Raw genomic sequence first — 20,043 nt, 5'->3', positions numbered from 1 at the left:
TCTCGACTCAAAAATATGTTTCTGTCTCGACTCAAGTCTCGCTGGATCTCACGTTGGATCGCACGCTAGTTCTCACGTTCATAATGATTATCAAATTGAAAAGTTGGTTGCATGTCTTTCAAGGTAATAATAATAATAATAATAATAATAATAATAATAATAATAATAATAATAATAATAATAATAATAATAATAATAATAATAATAATGATGAGCACAATATATAGCACAATTAGCTCCCAAAGTTCAGACTTCAAATCCTACACTTTTGAGTAGACCAGCATTTTTATAAAAGAATTAAAATATAAGCAAAGTCTCAGGAACTGTTTCCGAAGGAAAAATGAAATGAAATCTTTAAGTTTTACGTCCTACATTTATGCCGGTTAGGCTAAAGGAGAAGGTGATAATGAGAAATGAATGAAACGGTGGAATGAAGAAGGTGGGAGGAAACGGGAGAACTCAGACAGAAACCAACCAGCACAGCATTTGCCCACCACAAAGTTCACACGGCGCGAGCTGGGATCGAACCAGGGACCTCAAGCATCGGAGGTGAACGCACTACCACTAAGCCACCGCGCCCCCTATTTATTTCGGAAGATTCTAAGGTATTTGGGGGGAGTTCAAATCCAATTTGAGGATAAATTATGTTAAAATTTGTAAACTTGTCCCTAGAATTATTCTAAATTTGCACAAAAATCAGCATTTCGGGGGATCCGGACCCACAAACCCCACCCCGTGCGTACGTCCCTGTTGAAATATCTACGTTTTGTAGCCTATTCCAGACAGCAATTTAGCACTCACATGGTCGTTGGCAATTTTATAAAAGCGACTATATTTTTGTCATATCTGGAGATAACTACTCGACGTACCTCTATACACTACACACTTATACGTACGTTTAAGATTCAATTAAAATTTTCATAATTCAAAAATATTTACAGCTTTCTTGTCTGCCACAACACACACCAACTAAATGAAAGATACTTTATTGTTGAAAATCCATCCCAGGACGTTTTAGTCTTCCCGAAACCGAAGCCGCTTGCAAAATTTTCAGTTTCACAGGATCTCTTCAGCCGCTGTGGTAGGAACTTCAATCTTTTCCACCTGTAGTTGTGCACAAACTCGAGAGCACGACGAGTTAAGTTGCTTCTCAATGCGGGAAAAAGCAGATTTTATACAGAGATTTTATACAGAAAGTTTGATTTACTAAATTGTTTTTTTCAACGTGTCTGCAAGTAACAAAAGTGAGCGGGCTTCGATATCTAAAGAATTTTCTGCCAAAGCATACAAATAAAAATAGCACAATAGTTTCGATATCATGTTTGGTCCTTCGGTAGGCTATTGTAAAATTGGTAAGAGGAAAGGGTAGTTTGGAATGCACCCATGGCCGAAACAAAAGGCTTGTAGTCGGTTTGAATAGATAATTGAATGGAAATTTTATATATAAAATGTGTGTATGATTGAAAGAGATAGAGAGAGAGAGAGAGAGTCTGACTTTCGCTCAGCGTCCACTTTTTCCTTATTGCTTTATTTATCTCAGGGATTCAACTCTCAACTTTCCAGCTCTAAGCGTCTTTGCACACGTCACCGACAAAATCGGTGGAAGCCCCGACAATATCGTTACCGGTGATGAGCGAAGTAAGCGAAACACACAATGTATTCTGCACTATGTTTCTAAAATTCTTCTCCATATATGAAAACAAATAAAAGTAATAATAATCGGGAACATTATTTTTTTTAAAACAAGGACTACAAAATCTGTTCTGAAGAGGTGTGGAGAACAGTACAAAACTTAGAAAAAATAGGCCTATGCCTAAACATGTTTAGATTTAACAGTACCGTTTTAAATAGGTGTCGTAAACATATTATTTTCGTTTCGATGAGAATTGATGCTGCGGTACATTGCTAACTATATTAGTTTTACTTTTTGTTGAAACACTCTTACATATCGTATATATATATATATATATATATATATATATATATATATATATATATATATATATATATATATATATATATATATATATATATATATATATATATATATATATATATATATAGGTCTAGGAATTAATTCCTGCGGTTGGTACGCACACATTGAAGCTGTAGTACAAACACAAAATACATAAATACCTTAAGAAAAATATTGTCCATCGCTAGCCACCACTTTCGCCCATCTGTCAGGCAATGTACGGATTCCGTGGCGAAAGAAGTCCTCATCCTTGGAAGCGATCCAGTCAGAGACCCATGTTTCGATATCTTCTGAAGAAGTAAACCGCTCTCCAATCAAATCGTTGTTCATGCAATCGAACAAGTAGTAGTCCGAAGGAGCAACGTCTGGTGAATACGGCGGGTGGGGTAAAACTTCCCATCCGACATTTTCTAAATAGGTTTTGACCGGTTTTGCGACATGTGGGCGAGCGTTATCATGTTGAACAATAAGTTTATCATGTCTGTTCTCCCATTCTGGTCGTGTTCTGGCCAGAGCTTGCTTCAAACGCATTAATTGTCGTCGATAACGTTCTCCATTCATAGTTTCACCCGGTTGCAGCAGCTCATAGTACACCACACCTTTCATATCCCACCATATGCACAGCATAACCTTTGCACAGTGAATATCTCGTTTTGGTTGTGATGGACCTGGTTCACCTGGTTTCACCCAGGCCTTTTTTCGTTTAGTGTTCTCGTAATGGATCCACTTCTCATCACCCGTAATAATTCGATGCAGAAACCCCTTTCTGCTCTGTCGTTGAAGCAGCAATTCGTCTTTCAACGTCTCTGTCTTTCAATTCATGTGGAACCCAATGTGACATCTTTTGAATCATTCCCATGGCTTTCAAGCGTTTGGAGACTGTTGTTTGATCAACGCCTAATGCTGCTGCAAGTTGTTCCTGCGTTTGACACGAATCCTGCACGAGCAATGCTGTAAATTCTTCGTCTTGAAATTTTTTTGGCTGTCCAGCTCGCTCTTGGTCTGCCAAGCCGAAATCACCACTTCTAAACCATGCAAACCACTTCTGACACGTTCGCTCAGCTAGAGCATGGTCACCATACACTTCCACCAAAATACGATGACTTTCAGTCGCACTTTTCTGCATGTTAAAGTAATGCAGCAGGACACCCCGCAAAAACACTTTATCAGGCACAAATTGCGCCATGTTCACTTAACTACAAACTGGTGTTGTTGACGCTTTAATCCACTGCCCTATACTACGAACGATACGCGATGACAGGGGTTTGCAACACATGTGTGGATACACGGAACTGTGGGACGCTCCGTTCGTTGCGCCATCTCTTGTCCACCCGCACGAATTAATTCCTAGACCAAATATATATATATAATTTTGTTTTCCATGCAATTAACACCTCCATACTTACACTGGCGAAAATCCCGGGGGTATGAAGGGGACATGTACCCTCCAATATTGGAACTGGGGGATTGTCCCCCCAAGAATCCAATTTGAACTGTGTTTTTTGGGGGGAGAAATTTGATTATTTGTGTCCGGTCGCCAGAAAAGAAAGTGAGATGAAATTATTGTCCACTCAGAATAAGCTTCAAATCTGGCCGCCTTCCAATGTTGAAGACAACTCTGCTCCCCTGATTCTCCACAGCATTGTTTCTCGACTACAGAAATATTTTGAACATCGCTATATATATATAATATGGGAACCATCTTACCCTCCCCCGAATGTTGAAGACAGATTTGCGCTGTTGCATACATACCTGTCGTTTCTCGTTTCTTTTTGTCCATGAACTCAAAATCCTGGGCAAGGCTTGCATAAACTTTTCGCCATGCTTTTTGATTTTCAATTCTGTCCTTGAAAGAGTCTGTTATCCGATATAGAAAGTGTACATTCCACAAGTTCAATAAGAGTTAAAATATCGAATGAAAAATTCTTGCCATCTGTAAAAATCTAAGTAAAACTAGAAAGGTAAGAATGCAATAATACACAACTTTTTCATCCAGTTACTGTAGTAGCTCAACTGTAGAACTCTATCAGGGGTCAATCCCGGTACATAGGGAAGAGGGAAAACTTGCATACATAGCTTTGGTCTTTGTTTTCAATTGTCATTCCACAAATTCTTTTCAAAAATGGGGGATTTGGGATAGTTTTGGAAGTGAGAGAAAAAATGTGCAACAAGTGAAGCATAAATTCACATCCCTTTTGTGAGATCGCAATCAAGAAAATGCCAAATGAGTCACTTGTCTTTGGAGCTTTGCAAAGAGTGTTTGATTGTGCTGGTTTCGTTTCATAATAATAATAATAATAATTCTATTTTGACTTGTCAACAAGTATTCTATTCAATCATTGCTTATTGAGTGGGACCGGGATAAGTGATCTGCACACAATTCTGATGAAAATAAAAGGAAGTAATAATAATCAGGATTTTTTCCATATGATTATATTCATAGTGTATCAAACTTTGAAAATTACGCTTAAATTAATTTCCAGAATGTATTAAAATTTAAATGCATTAATATATTAAAAATATACCATGAAAGAGCGTGTGTGTGAGAGAGAGAAAGAACAAAAATAAAATAGGAGTGGAAAATTGGTTATTTAAATTTCCTATATTCTATTTGGTATTAGCTATTTAGAGGGAAACCAGTACTCTTCAGACTTCCTACATTTTATACTTATTTAATAAAAGGAATTAGCTACTCCGAAATAGAGAGTAGAGCGTTCACCTCCGGTGCTTGGGGTTCTTGGTTCGATTCCAGCTCGCGCCGTGTGTACTTTGTGGTGGACAAACACCGTGCTCGTGGGTTTTCTCGGGGTTCTCCCGTTTCCTCCCACTTTCTTCATTCCACTATTTCATTCATTTCTCATAATCACCGTCTCCTTTAGCCTAACCGGCATAACCGTGGGAAAATCGGTGTCGGGGATATCGCAGACAATATCGGAGACTAGCCGACAGCATCTGCGTGTCGCAGGATTGGACGATAATATCGCTAGCCTGTGCAAGCTACGGTTTGAGTACATTGAAATCGATTTCACCTCCGACATTATCAGCGCTTCCACCGATATTATCGTCCGTATGCACCGGTTGCCGTATGCAAACGCACTGATGGCCATTGGATTAGCGACAGACAAATTTGTTGGAATTATTTTGTTGTGAGACGTCTGTCTTTTCAGAAAAAAGTCTGGTCGGTTCAGAGCTTTTATGGTTTATATTACCGAACGAAAAAGAAATGAACAAAGGGAAGCGTGAGGACATACCAGCGAGTGAAAGATCCCTGAATAGTATTAACTGGCTTCAAGAAGGAACAAAGATTCACAGCTTTTTCTCCAGAAATAAAAAAGGAAAACGAAAAAAAACTCTGATTTTCATTAAATATATACATTTACTATTTGGTATTTTTAAAGTTTCTTGTCAACCCTTTTTTTAAGGCAGAAAAAGAAATATTCCGCTACCATTAAAAGGTAGCGGTATGTCGTACAGTTGCGTACCACCAGAAAAATCGATATATATATATATATATATATATATATATATATATATATATATATATATATATATATATATATATATACTCCCCTTCCCCCAAGTTGCGGGCCTGAATTAGGATTTAAACTGCCGGAAGTGTCACTGTTCATCTCAGCGACCATGAAAAATCGATTCGACAGAAATATCGCACATTTTCATTATTTTTTATATATCTCCTACCTCCTCCAAGTTGTGGGGCTTAATTTTGATTTAAACGGCTTCGGAAGTGTCATTGTTCATTTCAGCGACCCCGAAAATTATGGATTCGACACTAATATCTGTAATTTTCCTCTATGTCCTTCCCTCAAGTTGCACATTCAGGGTAAAATTATAAAAAGCAACCATTCCGAACCTCCTGTATGTTGAAAATTTTATCGAGGTCGGTCTGATGAATCAAGAAACATAGTCACTTTCTTTTTGGTTGTAATAGATAATCTGTCGCACTAGAAAACATGTATTTGTTTACATACAGGATTTTTTACCTAAAGTTTATATAAGTGTCCATATTAAAATATTAAATAATAGTAATTATACGAGTATGTTTTAGTTCATGAGTATTAGTAAAATTTGCCTACTGCTCTTTCTCTTAAGAAGTAATTTGGTTAAAATTAACAAAAGTTCACCAGATCAAAGAGCATATTAAGAACTCAGTTTCATTCAAGAGGCCTATTTGATGCAATAGAAACACTTCATGTCGGTAGGCTTGTATGTAACTGTAATTAATGCATGTAACTGCATGTAATTGTAACTATAAGTTCGGTAATTAATACACATCCACGAATAAACGACATAACAGAAATAAGTACAGAGTATTAATTTTCAACTAGCTGAACCTGCGCTCTCTACACAGCTCATCATTCATATATGAGCATAAATTTCATTGTCATTTCTCATATCTGTACATGTCCCTTCACAGATACAGGTGAAGGACGCACTCATAAATATCGGCAAGGGGTATCATAAAGGGGATTTTTAATTTTTTTTTCAATATCTCGCACCGTTTGCAAGATTTGACCCCACTTGTGGTTGGAATTTCTAATCTCATTGCCAAAAGGGCTGGAGACAAACATATATACTTTTCTATGGGGACAACAATATACGCATAAATCTAGTATTTTAATATAAAGTTATTAACTGGAATAGTTTGATTTTCGAGTGCTATTCTTTAGTATTTAAAATATTGAAATTTTTGAACTTATATGTTTGACGCGTTTGAAAAAAATATATCATTACTAGTTAACCTAAGTTAACTAAGTTAACTTGTTAACTAGTTAACTAGTTAACCTAAGTTAACCTAATACAAACATGTTTTATGTTTTATTTTTTTCAATTTTTCCGGAAAGAAATCGAAAAAACGGTTTTTTACCAACAAGTTCAAAATTTCCAGAAATTTTACAACACTAGTTCAGACACACTTGTACTTTGCCCAGCATTAAACTTTGATGCTAGTTCCGACGCAGTTCGCTGCTGTCCTGCTTTACCAGTCTGCCGAGCCTACGACGTCCGACATATGTAATGAGGTGGGGGGAGCCCAACATTTCGACGTTTGGACGTCGTTTACCCTTAGTTTCGACACTTGTTGATAACAGTCACCACAGCACTCCTCGAACACCTGACAAGTGCTGCAGTTTCCGAAATTCTCGTGCCGAGTTTTTCTGAGTGAGTACTTTCTTCAAAATAATATTACAAATTATAGAAAGATTTTTGAGACATTCGAGTTAAGTCGAGATTTTTACGAGCTGTCTCGACTCGTCTCGAATTTTACGAAGTGTGTCTCGACTCGAATTCGAGTCGAGTCGAGTCGAGATTTGAGACATGTCTCAACTCGTGCGCATCCTTAGAGCGGGCCATTTATCAAACTCGACTCGACTCAAAACTCGACACCAAAAACAGTGAATTGGCTGAAACTCGACTTGAATTCGAGTCGAGTTTTAGGTTGATCGTGCTTATCCCAACAATGTATTCTATCCAATTTCTTAATCGTTGGAAAGACATGAATATTTATCTTACATTTTTTTTTTCATTTGCTACACTAACATATTTCGAACATACTGCAACACTTGCAGAACGCCTTATTAGTTCTCAACCAGCCAATCTTAACTATATTGTTAGTTGTCTATCGTTGAAGAACGTTAAAAATTGAAAGTGTGAATTCGCTTTTGATCGTGGTAGTGCAAACAGTACAAAACGCAGAGTCATATAAAGTGAAATAAAAAAAAATAAAAGCATTAAAGTCGATCTAATGACCAGGTTTAGATTTGCCTAAGGGTTTCTAACATATATGAGTAAATATAAATTATTTATAAAATAGTAGCGCGTACCAACTATTGGTTCAAAAAGTTAAAAAGAATATAGTACGTAGTTATAAAGAATTCTAGTAGCCCTAATCTCTTGGATTATGTTTGTCTATTATTATATACACTAAATAAATAACTTATAAGTGCTTTACACTGCCTGTGCACCACAGGTTTGTTTTTCTTATTCCGTGCGTTGTTACTCTGAATTAAATGTATTGACTTTATAGTTTGTTTTCTAATATTGAGTTTACAAGTTTAAAACTTGTTGCTCTCTTCCTCGCGCAGAAAAAAGCTTCTAGGTTACAGTTATCTAGTAATTGCTCATAGTATTAATATTAATATGAATGTTAGTAAAAAAATATGCAACGTTAAAAAACTTGTTTCTGTGTTTATTTTTTCCTTGCATTTATACTACTATTTATAGTCATGTAATTTTCACAAGCCCATTTATAGACAACGTCTAATGATTTCTGAATAAATGCTATCATTTATATTTGTAACCATTCTAAAATAAAATTAAATCATTATCATCATATAATAAAGCATTTATATTTTCGATGTGGTGCAATATGTCATTAGTAAAAAGTTTGAATAATAGTGGTCCTAAGGCTGAATGTTCAGGAATACCCTTTATAATATGTCCTTCTACTGATAAAACTATATTAGGTTAACTTTTGACCTAAAAGCTATATTGTTAAGAGAGCTTTGAACAAAGAAGCAAGTAATGGTAATAAATCTAAAACAGCTAACTTTTGTTGTAACAAAGAATATTGTATTGTATCAAATACTTTCGACTAGTTATAGCACGGCCAACAAGAGATGGTCTCTGACGTTTCTTACCACATGCGGTGGGACATTGCAGCCCCTACTTTGATACCAGTGTTACCAACCACGATCACTCTGTCTTATACCATTAATTAAATTGCTACTACAGTTGCACCGAAAAAAAACTTTGACACTCGAGTAGTGGCGATGTCACTGCAAGCTGTCAGAGACGTTCTCTTACTGGACGCACTATAGCATGTACTATATCAACTTTTGTGTGTTTGTGTGTGAGTGGATAAGGCTTCGGATACATGATCGGTAATTTCTAGTAAGCTTGTTGTTATAGACTTGCTTTTAATAAATTCATGTTGTTATTCAGTTATAAGTGATTTGAAGAGAAATTAGAAAAATATTCATAAACTATCGTTTCATAGTAAAGTTCACATCTACATAACATAACAACAAAATAATGATGTACTTTTAAACTTTAATAGATCCACCGATCAACCTTACGTGTTCACTTTCAATTTTATCTCTCAGGTAAAATCACATGGTCTATATTCAAATCAAATCCTATTATACATATCTACATAAACATGACAAAAATGATTAACTTAATTCTCTTTTTGACACTATGCCCGATTATTAATTGAAACTTCATGACCCAACGGAGAGCTAAGTAAATTAACTTTCATAGTGTCCACAAGCTCACAGAAAAATATCAGCTCTTGAAGAATATTATTATCACAAATTTGTGTTCCAACTTTGTTTGCAGGTCTTAGCAACATCATCACACAGCATGTACAGTTCTTGAACCAGCTTTTCATTTATCAAACGCAGGTACAACGATATTATTATTTTTTCCGATTTGTGTGTTATCTAGGAAGACAACGAAAAAAACACTTAAACGAAAAGTTGCGTATTTTCGGTCGCAGAGTCCGAATCTGCATTAATGGAGAGGATTTCTATTTGGAATTTTGGGAAGATGAAGATAACTTCATTTTATATTAGTTGAATAGATCTTTTAAAATGATTGGACAAGTACTTAAATTGCAAGTGTATTTCTCAAGGTATTTAGATTATCAAGAGCCTTGGGTGGCGTACAAGCGTACGATAATATTCAATTATTTTTGCTCCAGCTCCAGCTAGTAGAATAACGCAAGTGTGCTTCAACTAGAAGTTCTTTATTTTCGATCGCAGAATCAGAATCTGCAATAAAAATATTGTGTTTCCATTTAAAACTTTCAAGTTGACTTCCGGGGGTCTATGATGGGACCCTTGGGTGCACTTGTTTACAGAATGTTATAGGCCCCTGACATTCTTCGGTAACTAGATTCGTTACATTTTTTTGTTATTTCGGAGATATTTAAGATCGCAAAGTTAGAGGACGTACGTACGATGATATTCATTTTTTTTTACGATTACAGTGTCATCTATTAGAATAACGAAAATGTGCTTCAAGTAAAAGTTGCTTAGTTTTGATCGTAGATTTAGAATCTACAATAAAAACAGGAAGTTTCTCTTTGAAATTTTCGAAATAAAATCTTTGAGTTTTATTAACATCAGGAAGGTGAGAAGCTGGTTGATGGTTTTAGGAGCATCATGATCGTGAGGAGTGTCTGTAGCTGTAGGCGAAGTGCGTAATGGTGCGTGCGACAAGTTCAAGATGATCCACTGGATGTGCAGGCTTGGCTTTGCATTTATAGCTGTACGTTTGATGTTTGTCTTGGCATGTGGCGCAGATAGGTAGTCCCTCTACCAGACCATAGGTGGTTGGTGCAGATAGGTAGTCCCTCTACCAGACCTGTAGTGCTGTTCGCCCTTTGCTGAGGTAAGTCTGACGGATAGTACTCGACAGTCTAATGTGAAAAAAAAAACAGTATGAGGAGCAGGAAGGTATTCGAAAGGCAGCTGTACTGACGTATGAATTGTCACACCTAGTATAAGCGATTTAAGACTCGATCGGAGGTACTGTTGTACTTTTGTTTTACCTTTGTACCCATATCACAAATATATACGAACTTATAGCGAGAATCTGTGCGGGAATACTGTTTCCTGTAAGCAAAACTTTACTCCGGTATATTTGATATTTTACCGTAGAGCAACTTACAACACATTATATTTCCTATTCATATAATTAACTAATAGGATATGCTGAAGTAATTACAAAATCATTGCTAAAAGAATACCTACACAGATCATGATTCAATAAGCACTGAAATACTAAGTAATAAAACAACGTATAAGATTCAGTCTAGAGAGCAATTGCTACACAAAGAATGAGCATACACTATTTAGAGAATCGAGCTAAGCCGAGAAATGTTTACGATACTTTTCGCCTCGTGTCGATTCTCATCTCCAAAGCGAGACGATAATTTGAGTTAGCCTTGTCTCGTGTCGAATGTAAAATGTTAATTCTCATCCCGATTTTTTCGTTTTGTTTTAGCAACGAGATGACGAAATTCCTCTTCTCGTATGCAACGCTAAACCAAACCATTTTTTTCTTTTTTTGAAATGTCAGGTTTCTGCTTGAAATGGTATGACCTGAGCGATAATAAGTTCCTAACTTTTAATTTTCTACGAGATAATTATTATTATTCCTAAGATTTGATAGTTCAAGTATTGAAACGTCCGAGTATTCAAATGTCTGAATATAATAAAACCTGTGTCATCGCTGATCAATCACCATCGAAAATCCTAAAGTAAAAGAAAAATACTTGCACGACGTGGATTCGATCCGGGAAACTCCGCTGTAAATAATTCGTCTCTAGGCTTGTTACCTTAGGTTTATTTGCCTTCGCTTCCAAGGTTCTGTTTTATTTTTCTTCGCTCCGAAACGTCTTTTTTTTTAATGATATAATTCATTAACCTTCGACAAAATTTATATTAATAACTTCACTTGTTCTTAAGCCTTTGGTTTACAAATTTATTTTCTTCTCCACACGAAACTACAGATATGATAGATTTAATGCTCATACTGTGCATTTTTTTCAAAGCAGTCCCCATTACCTGATCAATGACTTCTGTCCGCCAGGATACCTTACATTGTCGTATTATTGTGAAAAGAGTTATCAAAAAAATGTAAATTTAAAAAAAATAGCTTTTTCCTATACGTCACAAAATAATTTTAGTGCAGTCACTGAACATATATTCTGTTTAACCACTAACGACATTCATTGTGATATTTTGCAATATTTGTGATTAACATGTGTTGCATACTTGACTTAAAGTTTGATTTCAAATGTTTCGTTGACGTATAAAAATAAATTAGTTTATTTGTAAGAACACACACACGCATATGCATATATATATAATTGAACATCATATTCCGATCGACACTGTAAACTTTGTATATTTTCTTGATTAGTAGAGTATTTCTACTTATATTGACACTGGGTAACGGAGTGCGTAAAGTTAGAAGACATTTAAGGGAAGACTTCGTGAATCGATATTATCTTGATCTAAGAAGGTTAGAGAGGCTGTAATATTCTGGGAACCCCAAAATTCCATTGTTGATTTGAATAACAAATTTATGCTGTTTCTTAATGAACTAATTAAATTTATTTACTTAAAAGTGCACTGCAATTTGATTTTGTGTTGATTCAGGAAGTACTTTCAGTTGGTAATTAAAAAGAAAGGGCTTGTTCAAAATTATATATGCAGTCAAATAAAAAAAAAAATGTTGATACATATGCATTTTAATAACTTTTGTCCCTTCTTTCTCCAACGAGATTTTAAATCAAGTAGCCACAACTTCATAAAATAAAGCGAAATGAGTGATGAAGAACTACGCTTCGACGAGTCTGCTTTCTGCTGATTATACAATTATTATAGTATCTAACAAACTCAAGGTGTAAATTTTGCACTCTTTCAGCTCTTGTACATCATAAATGTTGAAAATTACTCTAAAAAATATTTTCCTTGCTGCTTAGTAATAATAATAATAATAATAATAATAATAATAATAATAATAATAATAGTAATAATAATAATAATAATAATAATAATAATAATAATAATAATAATATAATTAAATACACACTAATTTCATTTCAAAATGTTCCATTTTCTTCTTGTTCTCTTCCTCCTCCTTTTTCGGTCTCTTTTCTTTTAATCCCAACCATATGGTTGTACTTCACACTGGATATAGAATCCAGGCTTTGCGCATCAAGAGCGAGAAGACAATATTTCAAATTTACCCTTATGCATAGTTACTGAATTTATTTACTTGATGTTAAATAAGTAATTTTATGACTGTCCCTGCTTTCTACCAAATGAGTAGCTACAAGAGCTATTACAGCTTCGATATAAATATTCTTAGGTAGTGTTGTAAATAGAAAAAAAAAACGGTTCGTATTTTTTCAGAAATGTACGTTTTTTTTTTAGAAAAAAAAACATTGGCTCTCGTTTTTTTTCTAAATTTCGTTTTTTTTCAAACAGTCATTTGTAATGCATCTTACGTCTATTTAAGTATGAAATATTTTTATGTAGGTGTAATCACCGTAAAATGCAACATAAATTAAACACTAGATACTGATACGCTACAAATATTTTACAATTTACATGAATAACATACCTATTAACAATTCGGGTTTCAGCAGTTTTCATCAATATCAACTAAGAAATAAAAGTAGAAATGAAATTTTGTTTTTTCGTGAATGCAGGCCTTTAATAAGTACGAAAATAATGTCACGAGCAATATAAAATTAAAATAACTTGTCTAAAGGTAAAAACCAATACTAATTTGCCTAATTGTATTTTTCTAAATTTCATATATAAATAATTTGTCGACTAGATATATATGATATGCAGAGCCGGCTCTACCATATATGCAGCGGCGTATTTACGATTTTGTTTCGGGAGGGGTTTTGCTAACTTTCGGGGGGATTTGCCTGAAAATGTGAAAATTCTGCAAGATATTTCATATACTTTACTATAGTAAGTAAGATTTCGGGGGGGGGGGGGCTTAAGCCCGGAAGCTCCCCTAAATACGCCACTGTATATATGCAACACGTGCATTTGCGTGGAACGGCAAGATTGGATGGTCCGGCAAAATCTGTCATAAGTATATTATTTAAATTAAATATTTCTTGTTTGAAACAGACTTCATGATGGTGGTAGTTACATTTACTAAGCTGACCTTCTATTTGAATACAACATTCATAAATTATGTTTATGTTGCATTAGTTTAAGGCCACATGGACAATGCTGAAGCAAATGGTCGAATAAATCCGAGCACAAATTGCTTGATTGTTGTCAAATGCAAGAATTCAATTCTAGAATAGTAGTGAATATCTGTTCCATTTATTAAGTTATCACAGTTTTGATATGAAAATAGTCTTGTTTTTGTCAGAAGCAAGTTTCTTATCATTGAAGATAGAAACATTTAAAAAAAATGTTAGATGTAGAAGAAAAATCAAGAAATAAAGATAAAAGAGCTAGTTCCACTGGAATTGCAAACTGATACATTGAGATTGAAGCTCGATAGTGAATTCTATAAAAAGGATTACCATCTTTCCTCTGCAGGTGTGTTTGCTTTATCTTTCACTATCATAATAGATTAACATTTAAAGAAAAAAACAGACACAACGGAATTGCATTTTTAGTAAGTATTTAAGCCTTTCTGAGTGCGACTGCACTTACCCTCACCTTTGTTGTTCATGCTGGAGTAGCATACTTAAAATCATGACTTCTAAGATTTGTTCTTTCTGGAGAAAGGGGGAGGCGGCATATTATGCCATTGCACGAGGCGACAAATTGACTAGGACCTGAATATAGGATGATTCAATTTGAAGTAATGCAGAGTGTTTCAAAATTAATATTAGGGTTTTGAAACTTTGTAGTATCTATTACAATTAACTTACAATTATAAATATTATATCGACTGAAAGAGCAACTCAAACAGTTTTGTACGCACGCATGTATATGCATTGTTTCTTCTGTCTGCCGTTAGAAAGAGCAAGTAGCAAAGATGGAAACTAGAGAGGAGAAAGCATTTTGTGTTTTAATAAAGACTGAACCTGTATAGTGCAACCGTCTGTATGAAGAATATTAAGGAGACGCTTGCAACTACGTCTTTATTGTTTGCAGTTGCTACAGGTCTAAAGCCTACAGACTACGGTTTACGTGCCAATTTCGCAAGTGAAATATTCCTGCATAATAATGAAGATTTTCTGGATCGTGTCGTCTTCAGTGATAAATCGACTTTTCACCTAAGAGCTAATGTGAACACTCATAATGTTTGCATCTGACCGTCAGCAAATCCTCAGGAGATGGTACAATTGAAACGAAACTCCCCTAAATTGAATGTGTTTTGTGCTATGTGGCGGAAAGTTTATGGGCCTTTCTCGCCTATCGACCAGATGTGTGCCGTGTGACGAATGAATCTCACATTGAACACTTGTAGCAGACTGTTTGAGGTGCTCTTTTACTTGATGCATTGCTTATAATTGTACGTAAAATGTAATAAGTACTACGAAGACTTAAAACCCCAAAATTTATTTTGAAACACCCTACATTTCTCACCACAGTGTTGGAACTAAGATTAAAAAGGAGAGAAAATTTTCCTTATAAAGTTATTGTTTACAACGATATTATTGTTAGTCGAGACTATAACTACAACAACAACACGAGTTAGTAGTCAAAAAAATGTAATCAAATGTATACTCGGTGGCCCAGGTGGCGAAAGTGGCACACACAGGTGTGTCACTTGTTTAATCCGCTCCATTGTGGTCACTAATTAAGATATCGGGATATTATTCTTGCAAAATGTGGTGTACTATAGTTTAACATATTAATTTCTTTTTCTTCTGGTGTCGAATTTCCTTCTCAAATTTCACCCCAGTCAAAAATTCGAGAATTTTCTAATCTCGAGATTCCTTTACTTTTTTCCCCTGTATACCCTAGCTTCCTTCGTTGTAAAAAGACATCCTTAAGACTTGCCAGGTAGATACCTCGGATGGATACCTAACTGTTGACATCAATTGGACGGGCCTGCGCGCAGTGTTGCCAATTAGGGAAATGAAAATTCTACTATATTTGGGCAAAAAATTAGAAATTTTTGTTTATAAATCCGTACCTATACGTCCGAGTGCAAGTCAACTTACGCCGATCGAACATTTGTCCTTACTTAGCAAACGAAAGTACAGATCGTTACAATGGGGTAATTAGGGGGCGCACGTAAAATTCGTATTTACGTTCTAGCCCTTGATTTTTCTAATTTTCCCATACTTTTCTGTTTACCGTAATATATTTTTGGTAATTAGAAGCTTTGTTCCTTAAATATCGCCATAATACTTGTAGGATATATTATTGGAGTACCAATGTTTAATTTAAGATAGTTTGCGTCTGTTTGGTAGCAGTGTTGCCAGCTACAGAATATTTTAATTTCAGATTTTAGGGGGAAATTTTGGAAAAATTATATGTTTTGTTTCTATTATTTCCCTCTTGTTGGCTATATCGGAACAAACGTACCAATATCTAGAAGTCTCGTCTTTGCTCTACACAACCCACTATAGAAAGTTTCAATAGGATAATTAGGGGAAGTATAGTTGAGGTTTACAGTGGACCTTGTTCTCTAATTGGAAAGATAACTGTGATTTTTTTAAAGGTAGAATGAGATATTTTTTATTGACATACTTACTTTATTAGATATCGTCACAATATTTGTAGGATATATTAGAGGGATACCAAAGCTTATTTTAAGATAGTTTGTGTGTGTCTGATAGTAGTGTTGCTAGCTACAAAAAATTTTAATTCCAGATTTTAGGGGCAAATTTTGGAAAAAAATATCTTTTTTATTTCTATTATTTACTTCTTGTTGGCTACATTCGAACAAATGTACCAGTGTCTAACAGCCTCATCCTTAGCCTACACAGCGCACCATAAAAATTTTACTAGAATAATTAGGGGAAGTACAGTTGAGGTTTATAATAAACCATGTTCTGGAAATAGTAAGAAAATGGTGAATTTCTGAGGTAGAATGAGATTTTGAAAATTTCATGCTTACTTTGTTATATATCGCCGTTATACTTGTAGGATATATTCTTTGAATACTAAGATTTATTTTCAGATAGTTTTTGTCTGTCTGATGGCAGCGTTTCCAGCCAAAACAATTAATTCCCGCTATTAGGTAAAAAATTCGAAAAAATTCCCTTTTTCCCTCTATTATTACCCTCTTACTGGCTCCATTGAAACAAACTTACCACTGCCTGAAAGCTTCCTCTTTGCCCTACAGAACGCACCATAAAAAGTTTCAATAGGATAATTATAGAAGCTGTACCCCGGCATATTTGATTTTTGCTTCTGAGGCGTAAAAAGTGTCAAAATTTCGTGTGTATGACAGAATTTTTTTCTTTCCCTCTTTGAATGGAAGCCAGCGACTTCAGGATTTCACTGTACTTTGACAACACACCAAAGATTTGTTTAGGGGACTTGAACCCATATAGCAGCAGTGGTGCTAGAAAAATTTTTTTTGAATTTCGGTTAGGGAATTTTTTGTAAATTTTCACCCCTCCATTTCCCTCAATAATTTCCCACCCGTGGGCAACACTGCAATACAACTTACACCAAAAAATAGCCACATCCATTTTCTTAAAAACAAGGCCTTAACCATATCAATCAAATGAATAGTTTTTGAGCAATAAGTCACTAACTGGAAATGTAGGAAAACGCCAAAAATGACATGGGGTCGAAAGGAATAATCACACAATTTTGCCCGTATAGGTACAAAGAAACAAACGATTTGTAAGTTACGAGGGCTTCGACTCAAGTTCTGTTGATTATTTCAATAATCTGCAACATAAATCAATAAATAATAGTTGCCAGAAAAAAAACAGACTTTTGAAAAAAAAACATGAAAAAGAACGATGTTTTTTATTGAAAAAAACTTCACAGAAAAAAAACCGTTTTTTTACAACACTATTCTTAGGTAATCTGTACAAAATATTTGATGTTCTAGTTTTAGTGTTTACATATTTGTGAAGTTATATTGACAGAACCCAGCAGGTCGATGTAAGGGTACCATACCTTGAATTTACTAGGTTCTCTGTTCGATTTCTGATTCTGACCATCATATTTGAGATTTTATCTTACGAACCTAAGGCAGTCCTAGTATAGAAATATACTAGTTTTTTAGCCCCCCCCAAAGAAAAAAAAGAAAGAAAGAAAGAAAAATGTTTAGTGAGGCCATTTAATTAATCATATCTTCTTAAATATATAAACCATTTTTTGTGTTCAGACATGCAGTAGCAACATTTTTTCAAGGTAATTCGGTAACATGAAATACAAATATTGTAGGATAATTTGAACGTTCTTTATATGGTGATTGACAATTTTCAAAACCTAAATATTGACTAGTAAACGGGGACTTTCTAACCTACGAACAACGATTTTGTGTGCGTTGATTATTGCGTACATATCTTAGTCGACTTCTATCCATTGATCTTGTGTTTCATTTTGCGCTTATTTTGCATCTTAGACTTTACTTATTTTAGACTTCCAAACTGTGTTAGTTTGTCAAGCCCTATAGAATAATTCTGTCTGTTTCTGTTTGTTGATAGTTATGAGAGCAACAAAAATTAATAGGTGGTAACAAATTGTTCAACGTAACAGAAATATATTCAATCTCCGCCCCTTTCCTCTAAAGTTGGATGTCTGCCGTAAATGTGGAAGGAATAAACATTTTACCGAATGTAACTAAATGGACCGAGAAATAACATTCCTTTCAGATTGTTAACCCTTTCGTGCATAACGACCTCATATGAGGCGCTAATATCATTTATATTTCTAACACCTCAAAGTTAGTCGATGTTACGAGATTTTTCTTCCACGGATCCATGAAGGCCCCAGGTAAGTTGCCTTAGGTTTAAAATATTGCTCGCAAGATGGAATGTACTGTATTATCCCCATGTTACTCAAGGTTATGCATTTAGAGCATGTGATCCTTACCGGTTTCAAGCTGCTATTTTACTTGAAGTAGTTTTAATAAAATGGAAAACAATCCGAAGTAAAAAAATAGTTTTATATTTCCAAACATTCAACATAGCGTTCTATAACTGTTTTTATCGTACGTACCGGAAATGATACTTTTTAGGCTATTTAAACTTGTAACCTTAAATGAGGCTTCCATGCAGCTAGGAACGTTTTCAGTACGTACTACAAAGTTCTGTAGTAAATTATTGATATAAAATGGTAGTACTTATTTATTTACTTTCTGCTATAAATATCTCTGCTAATGATGATAAATTTACTTGGTTTGTGGTGAGCGAATGTAGATAAATTTGACAATGCCGATTGTAGCAGGGGCTCACAGACGAGTGAAGTCCACCACCACCACCCCCCCAAAAAAACTTCCTAACCCAACATATATGTCTACATTTTGTCAATAAAACTTTACTTGTTGAACACGAAAATGGTGATGCGGCATGAAAATTTGATTCTACACTTCATCTGTACTCTTTCCCTTATAAAAACAATCTAATTCTATAATACTTCTGAAAATATAGGACGTATTTTACAACTATTTATCGTCTTTTCGGGTGCAGAATAATACCCGTTCAATACTACATAGACGTAGTGGTTTGCGGTATTGGAACACCCCAAATCTTGGAACAAAATTTGTTGGTGAATGCCTGGGTTGCAATATTATATTTATCAAGTAAAAAAGCGTAATTATTTGTTTTATTTACATACCTGCAATTCATTCGTAATATTTTCTCTTCGAATCCGCGAATTAGCCAGATCTACTGCGATAATCGGAAATAAGCTCCAAATCTTCGAGCACAAGGATTCTGCATACAAGAGAAAAACAAGATGCATGTGTGGATGGTGTAATGTTTACTTGTGTCAGTAGTAGAAAATGGATCGATCTGGGACATAAGAGGCCAACTCACTAGCCCCTGGGAAATTGAGCACCTTACACCGTGAACCCACGGTCTTTTACGACCTCCATTTTAGGGGTGAATTTGTTCCCTTTTATGAGCACTTATTAGGGGGTGTACTCGTTCTCTTTTATGACCACATTTTAGGGGGGGACTCGTTCCCTTTTATGAGCATAATTTCCAACCCCTATTTTAACATAGCAGAAATTACACTGAGATAGAAGAGCACATAAGATTATGAACACACAGCAGATACATAAGACTCGTTCCACCCTTATTTAGAGTATGGAATATTTTCCAACCCCTATTTGAACATAGCATGGCTTACGTGAACCCATGGTCTTTTATGACCACTTTTTAAGGGGTGAACTCGTTCCCTTTTATGAGCATATTTTCCAACCCCTACGAACACCATACAGCAGAGCAGATAACACATAAGAGTACGTAACATAACAAGGGTGTACTCGTTCTCTTTTATGAGCATATTTTTCAACCCATATTTTAACATAGGAGATAACACATAAGATTACGAACACATAGAAGAGCAGATAACACATAAGAGTACCTAAAATAACAAGGGTGTATTCATTCCCTTTTATGAGCATAT

This window comes from Thermobia domestica, chromosome 6 (genome assembly GCF_964235325.1).
Source record: "Thermobia domestica chromosome 6, izTheDome1.hap1.1, whole genome shotgun sequence".
NCBI classification, from domain to species: domain Eukaryota; kingdom Metazoa; phylum Arthropoda; class Insecta; order Zygentoma; family Lepismatidae; genus Thermobia; species Thermobia domestica.
This window is presented reverse-complemented; position numbering follows the sequence as displayed.